A 21,964-nucleotide genomic window follows, 5' to 3' on the forward strand; every position below is an offset into this window, starting at 1 on the left:
CTCACTTTGCCCCTTTAGAATTTTGCTGTAATGTGGCCCTTTTTGATTTTTGCCTTGGGTTTCTCTGCCCTCCACTTTTACCAATCTCCTTTCTATATTTTGCCTCTGTCTCCCTTTTATTTCCCTCTGCCTCCCTGCATAGGTTCTCAACCCCCTGCCATATTTGTTTAACTCCTCCCCAACAGCACTAGCAAACACTCCCCCTAGGACATTGGTTCCAGTCATAGAAACATAGAAAATAGGTGCAGGAGTAGGCCATTCGGCCCTTCTAGCTTGCACCTCCATTCAATGAGTTCATGGCTGAACATGCAAATTCAGTACCCCCTTCCTGCTTTCTCGCCATACCCCTTGATCCCCCTAGTAGTAAGGACTTCATCTAACTCCCTTTTGAATATATTTAGTGAATTGGCCTCAACTACTTTCTGTGGTAGAGAATTCCACAGGTTCACCACTCTCTGGGTGAAGAAGTTTCTCCTCATCTCGGTCCTAAATGGCTTACCCCTTATCCTGAGACTGTGTCCCCTGGTTCTGAACTTCCCCAACATCAGGAACATTCTTCCTGCATCCAACCTGTCTAAACCCATCAGAATTTTCAACGTTTCTATGAGGTCCCCTCTCATTCTTCTGAACTCCAGTGAATACAAGCCCAGTTGATCCAGTCTTTCTTGATAGGTCAATCCCACCATCCCGGGAATCAGTCTGGTGAACCTTCGCTGCACTCCCTCAATAGCAAGAATGTCCTTCCTCAAGTTAGGAGACCAAAACTGTGCACAATACTCCAGGTGTGGCCTCACCAAGGCCCTGTACAACTGTAGCAACACCTCCCTGCCCCTGTACTCAAATCCCCTCGCTATGAAGGCCAACATGCCATTTGCTTTCTTAACCGCCTGCTGTACCTGCATGCCAACCTTCAATGACTGATGTACCATGACACCCAGGTCTCGTTGCACCTCTCCTTTTCCTAATCTGTCACCATTCAGATAATAGTCTGTCTCTCTGTTTTTACCACCAAAGTGGATAACCTCACATTTATCCACATTATACTTCATCTGCCATGCATTTGCCCACTCACCTAACCTATCCAAGTCACTCTGCAGCCTCATAGCATCCTCCTCGCAGCTCACACTGCCACCCAACTTAGTGTCATCCGCAAATTTGGCCAGGTGCAGACCGTCCGGTTTGTACTGGTCCCACCTCCCCCAGAACCGGTTCCAATGTCCCAGGAATTTGAATCCCTTCCTTCTGCACCACTCCTCAAGCCACGTATTCATCTGAACTATCCTGCGATTCCTACTCTGACTAACATGTGGCACTGGTAGCAATCCTGAGATTACTACTTTTGAGGTCCTACTTTTTAATTTAGCTCTGAGCTCCCTAAATTCGTCTAGTAGGACCTCATCCCATTTTTTACCTATATCGTTGGTACCTATATGCACCACGACAACTGGCTGTTCACCCTCCCTTTTCAGAATGTCCTGCACCCGCTCCGAAACATCCTTAACCCTTGCACCAGGGAGGCAACATACCATCCTGGAGTCTCGGTTGCGGCCGCAGAAACACCTATCTATTCCCTTTACAATTGAATCCCCTATCACTATCACTCTGCCACTCTTTTTCGTGCTCTCCTGTGCAGCAGAGCCAGCCACGGTGCCATGAACTTGGCTGCTGTTGCCTTCCCCTGGAGTCATCCCCCTCAACAGTACCCAAAGTGATGTATCTGTTTCGCAGGGGGATGACTGCAGGGGACCCCTGCACTACCATCCTTGCACTGCTCTTCCTGTTGGTCACCTGTTCCCTATCTGGCCATGTACCCTTTACCTGCGGTGTGACCAACTCGCTAAACGTGCTATTCATGTCATTCTCAGCATTGTGGATGCTCCAGAGTGAATCCACCCGCAGCTCCAGTGCCGCAATGCGGTCTGTCAGGATCTGCAGGCAGATGCACTTCCTGCCAAAAGGCCTCCCCCACTCTCCTCTCTCTTCCTTTCTGCTGCTGCTGTCCGGGCCGTGGAACTGCATCTGCTGCACTGCTTTTCGTATCCGCGCCAATTTTCTTAACTGCCCAGAAGGTTTTTACACAGTGGTCACATATGACGTCCTCAGAAAAGTTGGAGTAAATCAGAGTTGGCCAAATTGAATAGCCAGAATTGGCACGGGTGGCAGGTTACAAATACAATAAGGAAAAAAAAACAAACCTAAAAAAATTGTAATTAACTGAATTTCACTGGTGCACAATCTTTGGGGAAACTTGGATATTTTAATTTAGGCCAAAAAAAATAGGCGTGTGCCAAGAAAACAGCACAGATAATGGGGAAAAATTAAGCCCATTGAATGGGCTTCTGGACATTTAAAGAGCAATTAGCTGGAGCAATGAGGGAGTATGGGGTGGCTATGGATGGATGAATTCAGATGGGCCAAATGGGTTTCCTCACCTATAAGTATCTTGTGACTCAACAGCCTGCTGTCTCTGTTTGTATGACTACTGTTTAAGTAAAATAAGCCTCACCACTAATGGCCTCTTATCTAGTGCACTCCTAGACGGTTGTACAATTAGTTGTGCAATTAAATGGATCTTATAAGGAAAGGCGGAATATTAACATAAGAACATAACATAAGAAATAGGAGCAGGAGTAGACCATTTTGCCCCTCATGCCTGCTCCCATTCAATCTTCTACCTCAACTCCAATTGCTTGCACTATCCCCATATCCCTTGATTCCCTTAATATCCAAAAATCTATTGATCTCTGTCTTGAATATACTCAAAGACTGAGCCTCTATAGCCCTCTGGGGTAGAGAATTCCAAAGATTCACCACCTTCTAAGTGAAGAAATTTCTCTTCATTTCAGTCCTAAATGGCTAACCCCTTATTCTAAGACTGTGCCCCCTGGTTCTAGACTCCCCAGCCAGGGGAACCATACCTCTGTGCATCTACCTCGTCAAACCCTGTAAGAATATAGTATGTTTCAATGAGATCACCTTTCATTCATCTAAACTCTAGAGAATATAGGCCTAGTCTACTCAATCTCTCTTCATAGGACAATCCTCCCATCCCAGGAATCAGTCTGGTGAACTTTCATTGCACTCCCTCTATGGCAAGTATATCCTTCCTTAGGTAAGGAGACCAAACCTGTACACAATACTCCAGGTGCAGTCTCACCAGGGCCCTATTTAATTGCAGTAAGAAATCTTTACTCTTGCACTCAAAACTTCTTGTAATGAAGGCCAACATACCATTTGCTTTCTTAATTGCTTGTTGTACCTGCATGTTAACTTTCAGTGATTCATGTACAAGGACACCCAGATCCCTCTGAACACCAATATTTCCCAATCACTCACCATTTAAAAAAATACTCTGCTTTTCTATTTTTCCTCCCAAAGTGGATAACTTCACATTTCTCCACATTATATTCCATTGCCATGTTCTTGCCCATTCACTTAGCCTGTCTATATCCCCTTGAAACCTCTATACATTTTCCTCACAACTTACATTCTCACCTAGCTTTGTATCATCAGCAAACTTGGATATATTACATTTGGTCCCCTCATCCAAATCATTAGTATAGATTGTGAATAACTGGGGCCCAATCACTGATCCTTGTGGTACCTCACGAATTATAGCCTGCCAACCTGAAAATGATCCATTTATTCCTACTCTCTGTTTTTTGCCCAATCCTCAATCCATGCTAGTATACTAACCACCATGAGCCCTAATGTTGTTAAAAATGACTTGTGTGGCACCTTATTGAATGCCTTCTGAAAATTCAAATATACCACATCCACTGGTTCCCCCTTATCTATTCTGTTAGTTATGAACAGACGAACATATGAACAATGACAGACAGGTAAAGGCCATCTGGTCCATCGAGCCATGACCCACACCATTGCGATACCTTGTGTATCACAACATATATACTCCACCCCACCCGAAACCATGTGATCTCCTGGGAGAGGAAAAAAAACATTAAAAAACCCAGGCCAATTTGGGAAAATAGAACCTGGGAAATTCCTCTCCGACCCATTTAGACGATCGAAACTAGTCCAGGAGATCACTCTAGCCTTGAATTCCTTGCAGTACCTATCTTCTGCAGCCAGAAACAAATCCGGCTTTCGCTTGAACGAATTCAGCGAGCCTACATGAAATGGCAGCTTGTTCCAGAGGTCTACTATTCTCTGGGAAAAGAACCACCTCCTGACATCTATCCTAGATCTAGTCCAATACAAGACTTAAAATCCAGGTCCTGAACTAAATCTTGAAGGGTGAAAGATACCTGTACGTGGATTTTTTTTAACATGTGGTGGCCATTGCACATCAGCCACCACATGGGCTTGACAGAGCTAGGTCTTGGTTCAATGGCAAGGATTAACCAAGACGACTGGAGACCTGCTCTGCTGCACGGACCTAGTGCGCACACATATCGCAGTGTGGGCTGGCCCGTGTTGCCCATAGTCCCTCGCTTTCTCCGGGCCCCAAACTCACGCCTCTCCTGGGCCCCGATCACGTCCCTCTACAGTCTTTCGCCGCTCCTTCGCCACGGCCTCGCCGCTCCTGCTGCACCTGCCCACGCTCCAATCACCGACCTGGATCTTGGTGACATTCCTCTTCACTGCCGTTGCTCTCCTGCTCCAGCAAGTGCTGCTCGCTGGAGTGGTATGCTGCCACGCTGCTCCTTCCACTCCCCGGCCTGCTCCGATGGTGCTTGCAGGCTGGGGGGCACTCAGCCTGCTGTCAGCTGGAACACTGTCTATTCCCTTCATTATCTTATAAACCTCAATCACATCCCCCCTAATTCTACGCTGCTCTAAGGTATAGAGTCCCAACTCTTTTAGCCTATCTTGAGGCTTTAGTCTTGGAATTAGTCTAGTGGCCCTCTTCTGCAGCCTTTCCAGAGCCTCACTATCACCCACCATGTGAGGAGACCAAAACTGGACACAGTATTCCAAGTGCAGCCCGACTAAGGTCTTGTACAAGGACAAAACAGTACGCCTCGTCCTATACACAATTGTCCCAAGGATGCACCCAACACCATGTTTGCTCTAGCTATCGCTGCATGGCATTGCTCACATACACTTAAGGATGTATGCACTAGAATGCCCAAATCTCTTTCTATCTCCACCATCTTTAATGCCTTTCCCTGGAGGGTGTTTGAATGTTGAGCATTTGCACTGCCCACATGCATAACACTCTACTTATCTAAGTTATACATCATTTTCCAGTCTTGAGTCCAATCTCCCATCACATTAAGATCTGCCTGAAGCAGATGAGCATCTTATACAGTTCTAACACTCGCACAGATCTTGGTATCATTTGCAAATTGTGCCCGAACCCCAAAATCCAGTTCATTAATAAAAATAGTAAAAAGCAACGGTCCCAACACTGATCCCTGCGGGACACCACTGGTGACCGGTCTCCAAACAGATCCAAATCCATCTATAGTTACTTTTTTGCCTGCGTCCTGCCAGTTCTGTATCCAGCTCACTATATTTCCACTACTATCAGAGGCTGCGATCTTATAGAAAAGCCTCTTATGCGGTACCTTGTCAAAAGCTTTTTGGAACTCAAAGTAGACAATGTCTACTGGGCTTCCCTCATCCACCAACTTTGTAACTTTTTCAAAAAATACAATTACATATGTGTGACATGACCTCTTTTTTATGAAGCCATGTTGGGTGCCCCTAACATGTCCCTCCCTATCTAAGTATTCATATATTCCATCCCTGATGACTCCTTCAAGCATCTTACCTATTACTGATGTTGAACTGATGGGCCTATAATTACCCGGGTCTGTCTTGTCACCTTTTTTTAAAATGGGGACTGTTGTGTATGGAGAAAGAGTCAGACTGAACACTGTGAGCTCAAAGTAAAGTGTGACCTTAGTCTTTTATTGCAGGTCTGCAGAGTGCCTCTCCAACCTGTGAAGCTTCCTTAAATACCTGTGCTCCCAAGGGATTATGGGATCCCTTGGGACTCCAGGGGATGAGCCCTCTGGTGGCTGTACAGAGTAACTACAAGTCCACATATATAACAGGGACTACCTTAGCCTCCTTCCAATCTGTAGGAACCATTTCAGAGTGCAGTGAGCTATTAAAAATACAGGCCAGGGGCTCACACATCACATGACCCATCTGCCGGTGGACCCTTGGGTGGATATTATCCAGCCCTGCTGCTCTATCTATCTTCAAGTTCTTAATTCTTTCTAAAACAATATATTTGTCTATGTTAATGTTACTAACAAAACTAGTATTATTAACCTCCAAATAAATACATGTATCAAACACGATTTCCGTTTCATATATCCGTGTTGACTCTGTCCTATCATATTATTATTTTCTAAGTGCCCTGTTATCATGTCTTTAATAATAGATTCTAACATTTTCCCTGCTACTGATGTCAGGCTAACTAATCTGTAGTTTCCCATTTTCTCTCCCTCCTTTCTTAAATAGTGGGGTTACATTTGCTACCTTCTAATCCACGGGAATCCTTCTAGAGTCTATGGAATTTTGGAAGATGACAACCAATGCATCCACTATCTCTAAAACCACCCCTTTCAAACCCCGAGGATCAGGTATAGGGGATTTATCGTCTTTCAGTCCCATTAATTTCACCAGTACTATTTTTTTTAATAATACTAATTTCTTTCAGTTCCTCATTCTCGTTAGACCCTTGGTTCTCCATTATTTCTGCAAGGATTTTTGTGTCTTCATCGTGAAAACAGACACAAAGTATTTGTTCAATTTCTCTGCCATTTCTTTATTTCCCATTATAATTTCTCTTGCCTCCACCTATATGGGACCCATATTTACTTTTGCTAATCTTTTCCTTTTTACATACCTGTAGAAGCTTTTACAATCTGTTTTTATGTCTCTCTCCTAGCTTACTCTCATACTCTATTTTCCCTTTATCAATTTCTTGGTCCTCCTTTGCTGAATTCTAAAAACCTCCCAATCCTCATGCTTACTATTCTTTTTGGCAACATTATAGGGCTAAAATTCGGCGACTGGTTTTTCGGCGATATTTCGCCGTTTTTGGCGAAAACTCATGCGGCGGGAAATTTGGAGAAGTCTTGCGGCGGTGCTTTTCAAATAAAGCTGGAGAGAGGAGCGCCATCGTGCAAGAGTTGAAAAATTACTTTCACCAGAAATTTAGCTCTGAGCGCACCTGCAATTAGGATGAAAAAAACTGCCAAGGAAAAAATTGCGTTGCAGCCCTTGGATCAGCGGTAAACATAGGGAATAGGTGCAGGAATAGGCCATACGGCCCTTCGAGCCTGCACCACCATTCAATATGATCATGGCTGATCATGCAACTTTAGTACCCCATTCCTGCTTTCTCTCCATACCCCTTGATCCCTTTAGCTGTAAGGGCTACATTTAACTCCCTTTTGAATATATCCAATGAAATGGACTCAACAACTTTCTGTGGTAGATGTTGTGTTCCGAAAACAGTTGAGACTGCATCAGGGAGGTTAAAGTAACAGTGACCTCAGTCTTTATTAAGACACTCCAGAGTGAGGAACAGGTCTTAGGGGCCGGCTTATATACAGTGCTCCCAAGGGATGCTGGGATCCCTTGGGGCTTCAGGGGATGCACTCCCTGGTGGCGGAACATGGGAGTGCATGCTGTACAGATACGCAACATCACTCCCTCCCCAAAGTCAAAGTGTAAACTATTTACAAGGTGAGGCGGTCGGGAGCCTTTCTTTCCCTGGTGGACCGCCTCGGTACAAATGTCTGTTCTGGTGTGTTGGCTGTGCCCTCGCTGGGCTGGCGTGTTGTTGGCCCTGCAGGGCTGCTGGGTGAGCCTGGCCTTGCTGGGCTGTTGGGCGTGATGGGTTCGATTTCCTGGTCCGGCTTGGTGTCGTTGATCCTTTGGGTGTGTGTTGTGGGCTCGAAAAAGGTGGTGGGGCTGTGGGTAGTTCAGGGCAGTCTGTGAACCGCAGCCTTGTTTGGTCCAGGTGCTTTCTGCAAATTTGTTCACTGTCTAGTTTGACTACAAACACCCTACTCCCTTCTTTAGCTATCACCGTGCCCGCGATCCACTTGGGACCATGTCCATAGTTTAGCACATACACAGGGTCATTCAGATCAATTTTCCGTGACACAGTGGCGCGACCATCATTTACATTTTGTTGCTGCAGCCTGCTCTCTACCTGATCATGCAGGTTGGGGTGAACCAGCGAGAATCTGGTTTTAAGTGTCCTTTTCATGAGTAGCTCAGCCGGGGGCACCCCTGTGAGCGAGTGGGGTCTCGTGCGGCAGCTGAGCAGAACTCAGGACAGGCGGGTTTGGAGTGAGCCTTCTGTGACTCGTTTAAGGCTCTGTTTGATTGTTTGTACTGCCTGCTCTGCCTGCCCATTGGAGGCTGGTTTAAACGGGACCGAGGTGACATGTTTGATCCCATTGCGGGTCATGAATTCTTTAAATTCGGCACTGGTGAAACATGGCCCGTTGTCACTGACCAGTATGTCAGGCAGGCCGTGAGTGGCAAACATGGCCCTCAGGCTTTCAATGGTGGAGGTGGCAGTGCTTACCGACATTATTTCACTTTCAATGCATTTTGAAAAAGCATCCACCACCACCAGGAACATTTTACCGAGAAACGGGCCCGCATAGTTGACATGGATCCTCGACCATGGTCTGGAGGGCCAGGATCACAAACTTAGTGGTGCCTCTCAACTGAGCACACACGCTGCATTGCCGTACACAGGACTCTAAGTCAGAGTCGATACCAGGCCACCACACGTGGGATCTGACTATCGCTTTCATCATTACTATACCCGGGTGTGTGCTGTGGAGATTCGAGATGAATGTCTCCCTGCCCTTTTTGGGTAGCACTATGCGATTACCCCACAACAGGCAGTCTGCCTGAATGGACAGCTCAGCCTTTCGCCGCTGGAATGGCTTGGTTAGCTCTTGCATTTCAACGGGGATGCTGGCCCAGCTCCCATGCAGTACACAGTTTTTTACTAGGGACAGCAGAGGATCTTGGCTGGTCCAATTCCTAATCTGGCGGGCGGTGACAGGTGATTTATCATTTTCAAACGTTTCCATGACCATCAACAAATCTGCGGGCTGCGCCACCATCAACAAGTTTGCAGGCTGTGGAAATGGCACAGCATGCAAACTTGTTGATGAGCAATGGTAGCGACAGAGCATCCGCACAGTTCTCGGTGCCTGGCCTGTGGCGGATGGTATAGTTATACGCTGATAGCGCGAGTGCCCACCTTTGCATGCGGGCTGAGGCATTAGTATTTATCCCCTTGTTTTCAGCGAATAGGGATATGAGGGGCTTGTGATCAGTTTCGAGCTCAAATTTGAGGCCAAACAGGTACTGATGCATTTTCTTTACCCCGAACACACACGCTAATGCCTCTTTTTCAGTCATGCTGTAGGCTCTCTCAGCCTTAGACAAGCTCCTGGAAGCATAAGCGACAGGTTGAAACTTCCCCGCAACGTTAGCTTGTTGTAATACACACCCGACTCCTTACGACGATGCATCACATGTTAGCACGAGTCTTTTACATGGGTTATACAGTACAAGCAGCTTGTTGAACCATAAAATGTTTCTGGCTTTCTCAAAAGCAATTATTTGTTTTTTTTCCCCATAGCCAGTTCTCACCTTTACACAATAACACATGTAGGGGCTCTAATAGGGTGCTTAACCGCGGTAGGAAGTTACCAAAATAGTTGAGAAGTCCCAGGAACGACCACAGCTCCATGATGTTCTGTGGCCTGGGCGCATTCCTGATAGCCTCTGTCTTGGCGTCTGTGGGCCGAATGCCATCCACCGCGATCTTTCTCCCCAAAAACTCCACTTCTGTTGCCATGAAGACGCATTTCGACCTCTTCAGCCGCAGCCCTACGCGATCCAGTCGCTGGAGGACCTCCTCCAGGTTTTGTAAGTGCTCGACGGTGTCCCGACCCATGACCAATATGTTATCCTAAAAAACCACCGTGCGTGGTACCGACTTGAGTAAGCTCTCCATGATTCTCTGGAAGATCGCTGCAGCCGATCGAATTCCAAACGGGCATCTGTTGTAGATGAACAGTCCCTTGTGCGTGTTGATGCAGGTGAGGCCCTTCGAAGACTCCTCCAGCTCCTGCGTCATATAGGCCGAAGTCAGGTCGAGCTTGGTGAATGTCTTGCCTCCTGCCAGCGTCATAAATAGGTTGTCTGCCTTAGGTAGCGGGTATTGGTCCTGTAGCGAGAAACGATTAATAGTTACTTTATAATCGCCGCAAATCCTGACCGTGCCATCACTTTTGAGTACTAGAAGAATTGGGCTGGCCCACTCACTGAATTTCCACTGGGGAGATGATGCCCTCGCGTTGCAGCCTCGATTTCCACTCTCTCCCTCATCACGTGAGGTACCGCTTGTGGTGAATGGGTCGTGCCTCTGGGACCAAGTGGATCCGCACCTTCGACCCGGAAAAGTTTCCAATGTCTGGCTCAAAAAGGGAAGGAAATTTATTAAGAATCTGGGTACATGAGGCCTCAGCGACATGTGATAGCTCTCGGATGTCATCCCAGTTCCAGCGGATGTTGCCCAGCCAGTTCCTTCCAAGCAGTGTGGGGCCATCGCCCGGGACAATCCAGAGTGACAGTTCGTGCACCGTGTCCTCGTAGGTGACCTTGACCATGGTGCTGCCCAGGACAGTGATGAGTTCTTTGGTGTACGTTCTCAGTTTCGCGTGGATGGGGCTCAGGGCTGGTCTGAGTGCCTTGTTGCACCACAGTCTCGCAAACATCTTTTTACTCATGATAGATTGGCTAGCACCAGTGTCCAGTTCCATGGCTATGGTAAGCCATTCAATTTTACATTTAGCATTATAGGTGGACATTTCGTCGAAAATGTGTGCACCCCGTGTACTTCAGTATCTGCCTCCTCTCTCTGAGGCTTGAAATTGCTTCAATCCACCATGGACTGATCTTCCTCTGCCACGTGGTGGTAAGCAGGTTTTGCAGAGCTTGCAGCTCATCTGCAAGCTCGTTGGAGGTGCCCCATTGTTCCACAGCTCTTGCAAACATACCCTTTGAAGCGGCATGAGTAAGCTGAATGGAAGCCTCCACAACGCCAACAAGGTGTGAATTGCCTTGCATTCATCCTTTGTTGCGGACTCTGAGTCATCTAGGTCACTGAGGCCTGCTGGCAGTTGCAGACTCGTGGTTTCTGCCCTGTACATTTCTGCTTGCAAACACAGTTCCCGTTAATTTATGAACATTGTTAGCACTTGTGTGCTGAGAAATTTGTTTGGTGTTATCACTGGTGGACATAAACGCCTGTGCTATCGCAATGGCCTTACTGAGGATCGGTGTCTCAACAGTCAAAAGTTTTCATAGGATGGTCTCGTGGCCAATGCCCAGTACAAAAAAGTCTCTGAGCATTTGCTCCAGGTAGCCATCAAACTCACATTGTCCTGCAAGTCGCCTTAGCTCAGCGACGTAGCTCGCCACTTCCTGACCTTCAGACGCTGGCACGTGTAGAACCGATACCGCGCCATCAGCACGCTCTCCATCGGGTTAAGATGCTCCCGAACTAGTGTACACAGCTCCTCATACTACTTTTCTGTGGGTTTCACTGGAGCCAGAAGATTCTTCATGAGGCTGTAGGTCGGTGCCCCGCTCTCCTTTTTGTAGCACTTCCATCTCCGTCCAGCTCGTTGGCTACAAAGTACTGATCTAGCCGTTCGACATAGGCTTCCCAGTCCTCACTCTCTAAGAACTTCTCCAGGATGCCCACAGTTTGCTGCATCTTTGCGTTGGATTCGTTTACTCGTCGCCAGTTGTTGTGTTCCTAACACGGATGAGACTGCACCAGGGAGGTTAAATTAACAGTGACCTCAGTCTTTATTAAGACACTCCAGAGTGGGTAACAGACCTGACGGGCCGGTTTATATACAGTGCTCCCAAGGGATGCTGGGATCCCTTGGGACATCAGGGGATGCGCTCCCTGGTGGCGGAATATGGGAGTGCATGCTTCACAGATACACAACAGTAGAGAATTCCACAGGTTCACAATTCTCTGGGTAGAAAAGTTTCTCCTCATCTCGGTCCTAGATGGCTTACCCCTTATCCTTAGACTGTGACCCCTGGTTCTGGACTTCCCCAACATCAGGAACATTCTCCCTGCATCTAACCTGTCCAATCCCATCAGAATTTTATATGCTTCTATGAGATCCCCTTTCATTCTTCTAAATTCCAGTGAATATAAGCCTTGTTGATCCAGTCTTTCTTCAAATGTCAGTCCTGCCATCCCGGGAATCTGTCTGGTGAACCTTCACTGGACTCCTTCAATAGCAAGAATGTCCTTTCTCAGATTAGGAGACCAAAATTTCACACAATACTCAAGGTGTAGTCTCACCAAGGCCCTGTACAACTGCAATAAGATCTCCCTGCTCCTATACTCAAATCCTCTCGCTATGAAGGCCAACATGCCATTTGCTTTCTTTACTGCCTGCTATACCTGCATGCCTACTTTCAATGACTGATGTACCTTGACACCCAGGTCTTGTTGCACCTCCCCTTTTACTAATCTGTCACCATTCAGATAATAATCTGCCTTCCTGTTTTTGCCACAAAAGTGGATAGCCTCACATTTATCCACATTGTACTGCATCTGCCATGCACTTGCCCACTCACCTAACCTGTCCAAGCCATTCTGCAGCCTCTTAGCATCCTCCTCACAGCTCACATTGCCACCCAGCTGAATGTCATCTGCAAACCTGGAGATGTTACATTCAGTTCCTTTGTCTAAATCATTAATATATATTGTAAATAGCTGGAATCCCAGCACTGAACCTTGCGATACCCCACTAGTCTGCCAACCAGTTCTCTATCCCGTCAATACATTACCCCCAATACCATGTGCCTTAATTTTGCACACTAATCTCTTGTGTCATCATCATCATAGGCAGTCCCTCGGAATCAAGGAAGACTTGCTTCCACTCCTGAAGTGTGTTCTTTGGTTGCTGAACAGTCCAATACGAGAGCCACAGACTGTCACAGGTGGGATAGATAGTACTTGATGGAATGGGTGGGTGGGACTGGTTTGCCACACGCTTTTTCCGCTGTCTGCGCTTGATTTCTGCATGCTCTCGGCATTGAGACTCGAGGTGCTCAGCACCCTCTCAGATGCACTTCCTCCACTTCGGGCGGTCTTGGGCCAGGGACTCCCAGGTGTCAGTGGGGATGTTGCACTTTATCAGGGAGGCTTTGAGGGTGTCATTGTAACGTTGCCGCTGCTCACCTTTGGCTCATTTGCCATGAAGGAGCTCTGAGTAGAGCACTTGCTTTGGGTGTCTTTTGTCTGGTATGCTGATTATGTGGCCTGCCCAGCGGAGCTGATCGAGTGTGGTCAGTGCTTCAATGCTGAGGATGTTAGCCTGAGTGAGGACGCTGATGTTGGTGCGCCTGTCCTCCCAGGGGATTTGTATGATCTTGCGGAGACATCGTTGGTGATATTTCTCCAGCAACTTGAGGTGTCTTCTGTATATCGTCCATGTCTTGAGCCATGCAGGAGGGCAGGTATTACTACAGCCCTGTAGACCATGAGCTTGGTGGTAGTTTTGAGGGCCTGGTCTTCAAACGCTCTTTTCCTCAGGCGACTGAAGGCTGCACTGGTGCACTGGAGGCGGTGTTGGATCTCATTGACGATGCCTGCTCTTGTTGTTAGGAGGCTCCCGAGATATGGGAAGTGGTCCACGTTGCCCAGGGCCGCGCCATGGACCTTGATGACTGGGGGGCAGTACTGTGTAGTGAGGACAGGCTGGTGGAGGACCTTTGTCTTACAGATGTTTAGCGTAAGGCCCATGCTTTCGTACACCTCAGTAAATACATCGACTATGTCCTGGAGTGCGGTCTCTATATGTGCTCAGACGCAGGCGTCGTCCGCGTACTGTAGCTCGACGACAGAGGTTGGGGTGGTCTTGGATCTGGCCTGGAGATGGTGAAGGTTGAACTGGTTCCCACTGGTTCTGTAGTTTAGTTCCACTCCAGCAGGGAGCTAGTTGACTGTGAGGTGGAGCATGGCAGCAAGGAAGATTGAGAAGAGGGTTGGGGCGATGACGTAGCCCTGTTTGACCCCGGTCCAGACATGGATTGGGTCTGTGATGGATCCGTTGGTAAGGATCATGGCCTGCATGTCGTTGTGGAGCAGGTGGAGGATGGTGACGAACTTTTGGCGGCATCCGAAACGGAGGAGGACGCTCCATAGACCCTCGTGGTTGACAGTGTCAAAGGCCTTTGTAAGATCGAAGAAGGCCATGTATAAGGGCTGGTGCTGTTCCCTACATTTTTCCTGCAGCTGTCGCGCTGTAAAAATCATGTCCATTGTGCCCTGTAGGGGACAAAATCAGCACTGTGACTCTGGGAGGAGCTCCTCTGCCACAGGAAGAAGACTGTTGAGAAGGACTCTAGCGACGACTTTCCCAGTGGCTGACAGCAGGGAGATTCCTCTGTAGTTGCCGCAGTCAGACTTGTCCCCTTTTTTAAAGATGGTCACGATCACTGCATCTCTGAGATCTCCCAGCATGCTCTCCTCCCTCCAGATGAGAGAGATGAGGTTGTGTATTCGTGCCAGCAGTGCCTCTCTGCCATACTTCAACACCTCAACAAGGATTCAGTCCGCACCCGTTGCCTTGTTGTTTTTAAGCTGTCTTATAGGTTTTTCTACCTCGTGCAGTGTTGGGGTGTCACTGAGATGGTGGCGGGTAGCATGCTGCGGGATGGAGTCGAGAACACTCGAGTCAAAGGCAGAGTCTTGATTGAGGAGATCTTCGAAGTGCTCCTTCCAACGGGCCCTGACATGCCTCGGTGTCCTTGATGAGTGTTTACCTATTCTTGGCCAGCAGTGGAGTGGGGCCTTGGGTGTTTGACCCGTAGGTGGCCTTGACTGCGATGAAGAATCCTCACACATTATGGTTATTGGCCAGCTGCTGTATCTCCTGTGCTTTCTTCATCCACCATCTGTAATTTTAGGTCCCGGGTTTTTTGTTGGACCTCAGCCTTGAGCCGTCTGTAATGTTTTTTTGCTGTTCCCTCATTGGTTTGTTGTTTAAGGCTCAGAAATGCCCTGTGCTTGCGATCTTTTAGCTCTTGGATCTCCTGATCATTCTCATCAAACCAGTCCTGGTGTTTCCTGGTCGAGTAACCGAGTGTCTCTTTGCAGGCACTGGTTATGGAGGCCTGGAGGGCAGACCAAGCGCTGTGGGCAATCTGCATCTCGGAGTTGTCAAGGCACGCCAGGTTAGCTGTGAGGCGCTGGCTGCATAGGACTCTCTTAGCTGGGTCCTTAATTGCTCCGACATTGGCTTTTTTGTGGCACTGCTTCTGCTGCATCCTCCGCTTTGTGGCTATGTTGATGTCGATGATGGATTGGATTAGGCGGTGGTCCATCCAGCAGTCGTCGGCTCCTGTCATGGCATGGGTGATGCGCACATCCTTGCAATCCCTGGTTCGTACGATGACATAGTCGAGCAAGTGCCAGTGCTTGGAGTGAGGGTGTTGCCACAATGCCTTGTATTTGTCCCTCTGGCGGAACAAGGTGTTGGTGATGAGAAGTTCGTGCTTTAGATATTTTGCCAGGAGAAAGCTTTCCCTATCCCCTCTCTGCCAATCACACCCCCCCAGAGGTCTGTGTCCTTGCTAACGTTGGCATTGAAGTCACCGAGGAGGATCAGATTGTCGCCCGCAGGGACACAGGACAGGGATTTTTCGAGGTTGGCGTAAAAACCATCTTTGGCCTCATCGGTTGCATCGAGTGTCGGGCGTACACACTGTGGCACACTGGTTCCGGGATAGGGTGAGTCAAAGAGTCATGAGGCGTTCATTAGTCCCGCAGGGGGAGTCTTTGAGGCGGTAGACCAGCTCGATGGCGAAGCCGACTCCATGTAGACGGCATTCTTCTTCTGGTTTTCCCTTTCCAGAAGAAGGTGTAACCTCCACCTTGTTCCTTGAGCTGGCCTTCCCCTGCCCGCCGGGTCTCGCTTAGGGCAGCGATGTCGATATCAAAGTTCCGGGGCAACTATGGCAGTGCGGTGTTCCAGCCTGTCGCTGTTGGAGTTGTCCATGAGGGTCCTGACGTTCCAGGTCCCGAACTTCATGTTAACGGAGTGGGAGATGTCTGTGCATGAGTTCTTTTAACGTGGGGTGGTTGTTGCACTCCGGCTACCACATGGGCTTAGCAGAGCGAGGTCTTGATCTAGTGACAAGGGGGTCCAAGACGACTGGAGAGCAGGCACTGCTTTATGGGCCTAGTTGTCTGCGGCGAGATGTTGGCCGCAGGCTCGGCACTGGGTAGCACCCTTGGTGGTAGGTGATCCGAGGCCTGATTGAGGACAGGTATTGGGAGGGTCAGTGGCCCACCGGGGTTCAGGGTGGGAGAGCAGGGGGGGGTGGTCACAGCCATGGTACTCACCATACTCACCATAGTATTGGAGGTGGAGAAGAGGCCAGGTCACCAGTGGGGCAGGAGAGCTCCAGTTGTCGCTGAAGGAGGAGGGGAGGCCAGTCGATGACGTGGGAGAGGGAGACCCGGTCATCATTGAGGAGTAGGTTGTCTGTCACCACGGGAGGTCCAGCCGTCGTCGAGGAGGTCCAGACTCTGTCGTGGAGGAGAGGCCCATCCGCCGCTGGAGGTGTTCTGATCGCCGCTGGAATGGTGGGGGGTGGGGGGGGGGGGGCTGGCTGGCGGAGGCCCAGTAGCCAGGTCCAGGTCAAGGACGCCGCCTCCGGAGGTCGCCGGGGGACATCGGATGGGAAGCCTTCGGTAGGCCCGATGGCCCGAACTCGTGGGACTCGTTGGGGGCCGTCGGGGGTTGCCGGAGGTCGTCGCTGGGGGATGTCAGAGGTTGGCCGGGGGACGTCGTAGGTCACTGGGGGTCGTCGGAGGTCGCCGGGGGACGTCGGAGGTCGGCCGGGAGATACCGGAGGGCGTCGGAGGTCGCTGGGGAACGTCGATGGGTGATGCGGTGGGAAGCCTGCATTAGGCCCGAATGGCCCAAACTCGTGGGACTCGCCAGAAGTCGTCGGAGATTGCAGGCGGTCATCGGGGGTTGCCGGAGGTCGTCGGAGGTCATCGATGGGCAATGTGGTAGGAAGCCTGAGGTAGGCCTGAATGGCCCGAACTCGTGGGACTCGCGGGGTTGGGACTAGGGTAAGGATTAAGCCTTTGGATTTACGTGCTTAGACCCCCTGTTCATCATAGGCAGTCCTCGAAACGAGGATGACTTGCTTCCATGCCAAAAAAGGATGAGTTCACAGGTGTTTCAATGTAGGACCTAATATTCAAGATCCCGAACTACATCCTGAAGAGTGGAAGATGCCTGTGCGTGGATTTTTTTAATGTGTGGTGGCCGTTGCCACCACATGGGCTTGACAAAGCTAGGTCTTGGTCCAGTGGCAAGGGTTAACCAAGACAACTGGACACCTACTCTTCTGCACGGACCTAGTGCGCACATATATTGCAGTGTGGGCTGGCCCATTAAGGTCTATTTGATTAGGGAAGTTTTAGACAATGGGAGATGGGGAGGTTGTGGGGGGGAAAGTTGCTGAGATCTGGTGGGAGTTGTTTGGAGAAGGGAAGCTCCCTAGGGACCTACCACCCCGATGGCCATTTTCTAGACCAAAATCTTGTGTGGGACCTTGTCAAAAACCTTTTGAAAGTCCAAATACACCACATCCACTGGTTCTCCCTTATCCACTCTACTAGTTCTCGAAAATTTGTCAAGCATGATTTCCCTTTCATAAATCCATGTTGACTTGGACCAATCCTGTCACTGCTTTCCAAATGCGCTGCTATTACATCTTTAATAATTGATTCCAGCATTTTCCCCACTACCGATGTCAGGCTAACCTGTCTATAATTCCCTGTTTTCTCTCTCCCTCCTTTTTTAAAAAGTGGGGTTACATTAGCTACCCTCCAATCCATAGGAACTGATCCAGAGTTCATGGAATGTTGGAAAATGACCACCAATGCATCTACTATTTCTAGGGCCACTTCCTTAAGTACTCTGGGATGTAGACTATCAGGCCCTGGGGATTTATCGGCCTTCAATCCCATCAATTTCCCTTGCACCATTTCCTGACTAATAAGAATTTCCCTCAGTTCCTCCTTCTCGCTAGACCCTCGGTCCCCTAGTATTTTCGGGAGGTTATTCATGTCTTCCTTAGTAAAGACAGAACCAAAGTATTTGTGCAATTGGTCTGCCATTTCCTTGTTCCCCATTATGAATTCACTTGGTTCTGATTGCAAGGGACTTCACTAATTTTTTTCTCTTCATATAAGTATGAAGACCTGCAAAAAAGGTAAGTTAAATTTTTATTGTTTCATTCTTTTGCAGCGATTTGCTAGTTCAGTGTCTTGTGAATGTTTTATGATTTTTTATTTCTTGTTTTATGCAATTTATTTTTTGGTGTTTCCTGCCGCTCCCTCGGCCCAACTCGCAATGGTATCGGCCTCGGAGTAAAGTTGGCAAGGATCGCAGTTTGCGCCACAAATCCTCGTGCAATGCCAGTTTTTACCGCTGCGCAAATTGAAGCTCGAATTTACTGCCTCATAGCCATAGCTTTACCATAACGATAATTTGTTCGAAAAAATACAATTGTCGCCGAGAACCGAATTTCTAGCCCATGAAGCCTCTTCCTTTGATCTCATACTATTTTAACTTCTCTTGTTCGGCACGGTTGGACCACTTTTCCTGTGGGATTTTTGTGCCTTAAAGGAATATATATTTGTTGTAAATTATATATTAATTCATTAAATGCTATCCACTACTTGCCTATCATCATACCTTTTAATTTAGTTTCCCAATTCACCTTAGCCAACTCACTCCTCATACCTACTTTGTATTGTTTAGATTCAAGACCCTAGTTTCAGATTTAACTAAATCACTTTCAAAATCAATATAAAATTCTATCATTTTATTGTCACTCTTCCCTAAAGCCCCCTTTCCTACAAGATTATTAATTAATTAACCCTTTCTTGTTGCACAATACTAGATCTAAAATAGCCTGTACCCTAGTTGGTTCCTCAACATACTGATCTAGAAAATTATCTTGTATACATTCCATGAATTCATCCTCCACACTATTACTGCAAATTTGGTTTGCCCAGTCTATATGTAGATTAAAGTCCCCTATGATTACTGTATTACCCTTGCCACATGCACCTCTAATTTCCTGATTTATACTCTGCCCTGCATTACAATGACTGTTTGGAGGCCTATAAACAACTCCCACCAACGTTTTCTGCTCCTTGTTGTTTCTTGGCTCCACCTAATTCCAGTGCCCCATGAACTGAAATCTCTTCCTCCTATACCACTCTTTGAGCCATGTATTAAAGTCGCTAATCTGTTTGTCCCCATGCCAATTGGCGTGTGGCTCAGGTAACAATCCAGAGATTATTACCTTTGAGGTTCTGCTTTTTCATTTGGTCTCTAGCTCCTCAAACTCCCTCAGCAGAAGCTCATTCCTGGTTCTACCTATGTTGTTGGTTTCTACATGGATCAAGACAACTAGATCGTCACCCTCCCACTCCAAGCTCTTCTTGAGCCACAAGAAGATATCCTTAACCCTGGCACCGGGCAGGCAACACAACTTCCAGAACTCCCTGTCATGGCTGCAGAGAACAGTATCTATCCCCCTGACTATACCGTCCCCTACCACTCCCAATTCCTTCCTTCTCCCCGCCACTTGAACGATCTCCTGTACCAAGGTGCCACGGTCAGTTTGCCCATCCTCCCTGCAGCCCTTGTTCTCATCCTTACAGGCAGCAGGTACCTCATAACTGTTGGACAAGGTCAAGGGCTGGAGCTCCTCCATCACTATGTCGTGGGTCCCCATACCTTCCTGACTCGCAGTCACACCCTCCTATCCCTGACAATTGCCGAACTCTAAAGTACTGCTTAACCTAATGGGTATGACTGCCTCCTGGATAAAAGTATCCAGGTAACTCTCCCCCACCCCGCCCACCCCCCCCCCCCCTCCAATGCATCGCAAAGTCTGCAGCTCGTACTCCAGCTCAATAACTCTGAACCAAAATTCTTCAAGCTGCAGACACTTACCATAGATGCGGTTGCTCGGGATCTCATTGGTCTCCACCAACTCCCACATGCTGCAGTTACGGCACACCACCTGCACTGCCACCTCTATCAACCTTATTTTATTTGTATCATTAGTTACAGTATTCATTCAAATTATTATTTTTACTTTTAATTTGTAGTTTTAAGTTAAAGTAGTTTAAGTTATTAATTCAATAAAGTTATAGTAGTTAATACTCTCCTAGTTCTGAATATAATCCACTTACCTAACCTAGCGAGCAAAAGAGCTGTAATATTCACCAACCAATCACCTACCTGCTGTCCTGTGACGTCACTCCTCGTTTTTTATTCTTTTTAAGTCACCTCTCAGCTCTCTTTAACCACCAGCATTCCCACTGCTCCTGCTCCCGCTCAGGTCCCCTGTATTTTATATATCCCAATTTGTAATGGAATTGAGGTAGGGAACTACCCAAAGTGGAAGCAGAGCAGACTTGAATGGAAGATTTGCAGTATGGTTTCTCAATGGTGTGTTGTAATAGGGACCGAGAAAGAGGTCAAACTCAATTTAATGGTAAAAAGTGATCCTAAGATGCTGGAAAATTCAGACATAGGGAATATTTGACCTACCACAAAAGTCGGGAGATTTGCCATATGCTGTTTATAATTAAATCATAAAACATCTTTGAAGAATGCAATTATGTTATTTCTACAAATACCAAACAGGAAATCTCTCCCTCTGTCCCCTAACCTCCCGTGTTGCTTAATTTCTTTAAAAAAGATCCAGAGAAATAGCTGGTTGGAAACCAGAACAGAATTAGATTATGGGGATTGGAATGGACTGAAATGATCAAATGTTTTATAAGCCATGATGGTTTTTGTGCCATTAATTAAACTCACAGCTCTGGGGATTTAGAGTAAGCCCTGGGAATGTATAAGAAACTAACTGAGCATTCATTGAAGGAGTTATGTCTGTAGGAGGGACATACTGTGTGGCGTGCATCAGGCTTCAGTGATAGGACTACTACTGTTTCTGATTTACATAAATGATATGGATACAGAAATTCAATGCAAAATGGTTGATATTGGGGGCACCTCGGGCCTCCCCATTCATGTGCAGGGATTATACCCGTGAATCTCTCGACAATAGACTAGTATTTTGTTCTACCAACAAAAGATAGTGATGTCTCTGATTTTTGTAGATGTCCTCCTTTTGACTACCAAAGACTTACACACGGATATCTTCTGCTACCAGCAGTGAAGATATCAGCACTGATTAACCATTTGTGCTTAGAGTAAAAAGCGCACACACTGGTATCTCGTGCTACCATTTATAAGGACATCTCTGATGTCTCCTTCCATTTATAGAGACAACACAGGAAACATTGGTTTCCTTCTTGTGACCTCTGAAGACATGGGAACAGACATCTGTAGAAAAATAATAAAGCTCCCAGAGCAGCAATGTTGAACTGAATAAAACCAAATGATTAACGGTGTTGCCGTGATTCAATGGCCAATGTTAAAGTTTGTTACAGCAGTCAAGCAAATTTGAATAAAAGCTATTTCACAAAATGCTTGGCACAGCAAATAAATTTCAGATGAAAATTATTTTAAAAGGCTTTCAGTTAGTGTATCTAAGTAAGGATCGTAACAGCACTGTAAATAATATGGTGGCTAAATTGTACTAACTCTAGTTTACTTTAAAAAAACACAACCACCTGCCACCACACCCCCCCAACAAAAAAAACAACAACCATATTCTGTACCTAGTATGTAATCATTCAGTGCTCCTGAAACAGTTGACACGATGTGGTGTTCTCCTGATGGTGCTGCACTCGATGTTTTTCTCCACATAAGCCACCTCAAGAAAGAACTTGCATTTATATAGTGTCTTTCACAACCTCAGAACATCCCAAAGAGCTTTATATCTCTCC

Source organism: Pristiophorus japonicus, chromosome 9 (genome assembly GCF_044704955.1).
Source record: "Pristiophorus japonicus isolate sPriJap1 chromosome 9, sPriJap1.hap1, whole genome shotgun sequence".
Taxonomy (NCBI): Eukaryota; Metazoa; Chordata; class Chondrichthyes; family Pristiophoridae; genus Pristiophorus; species Pristiophorus japonicus.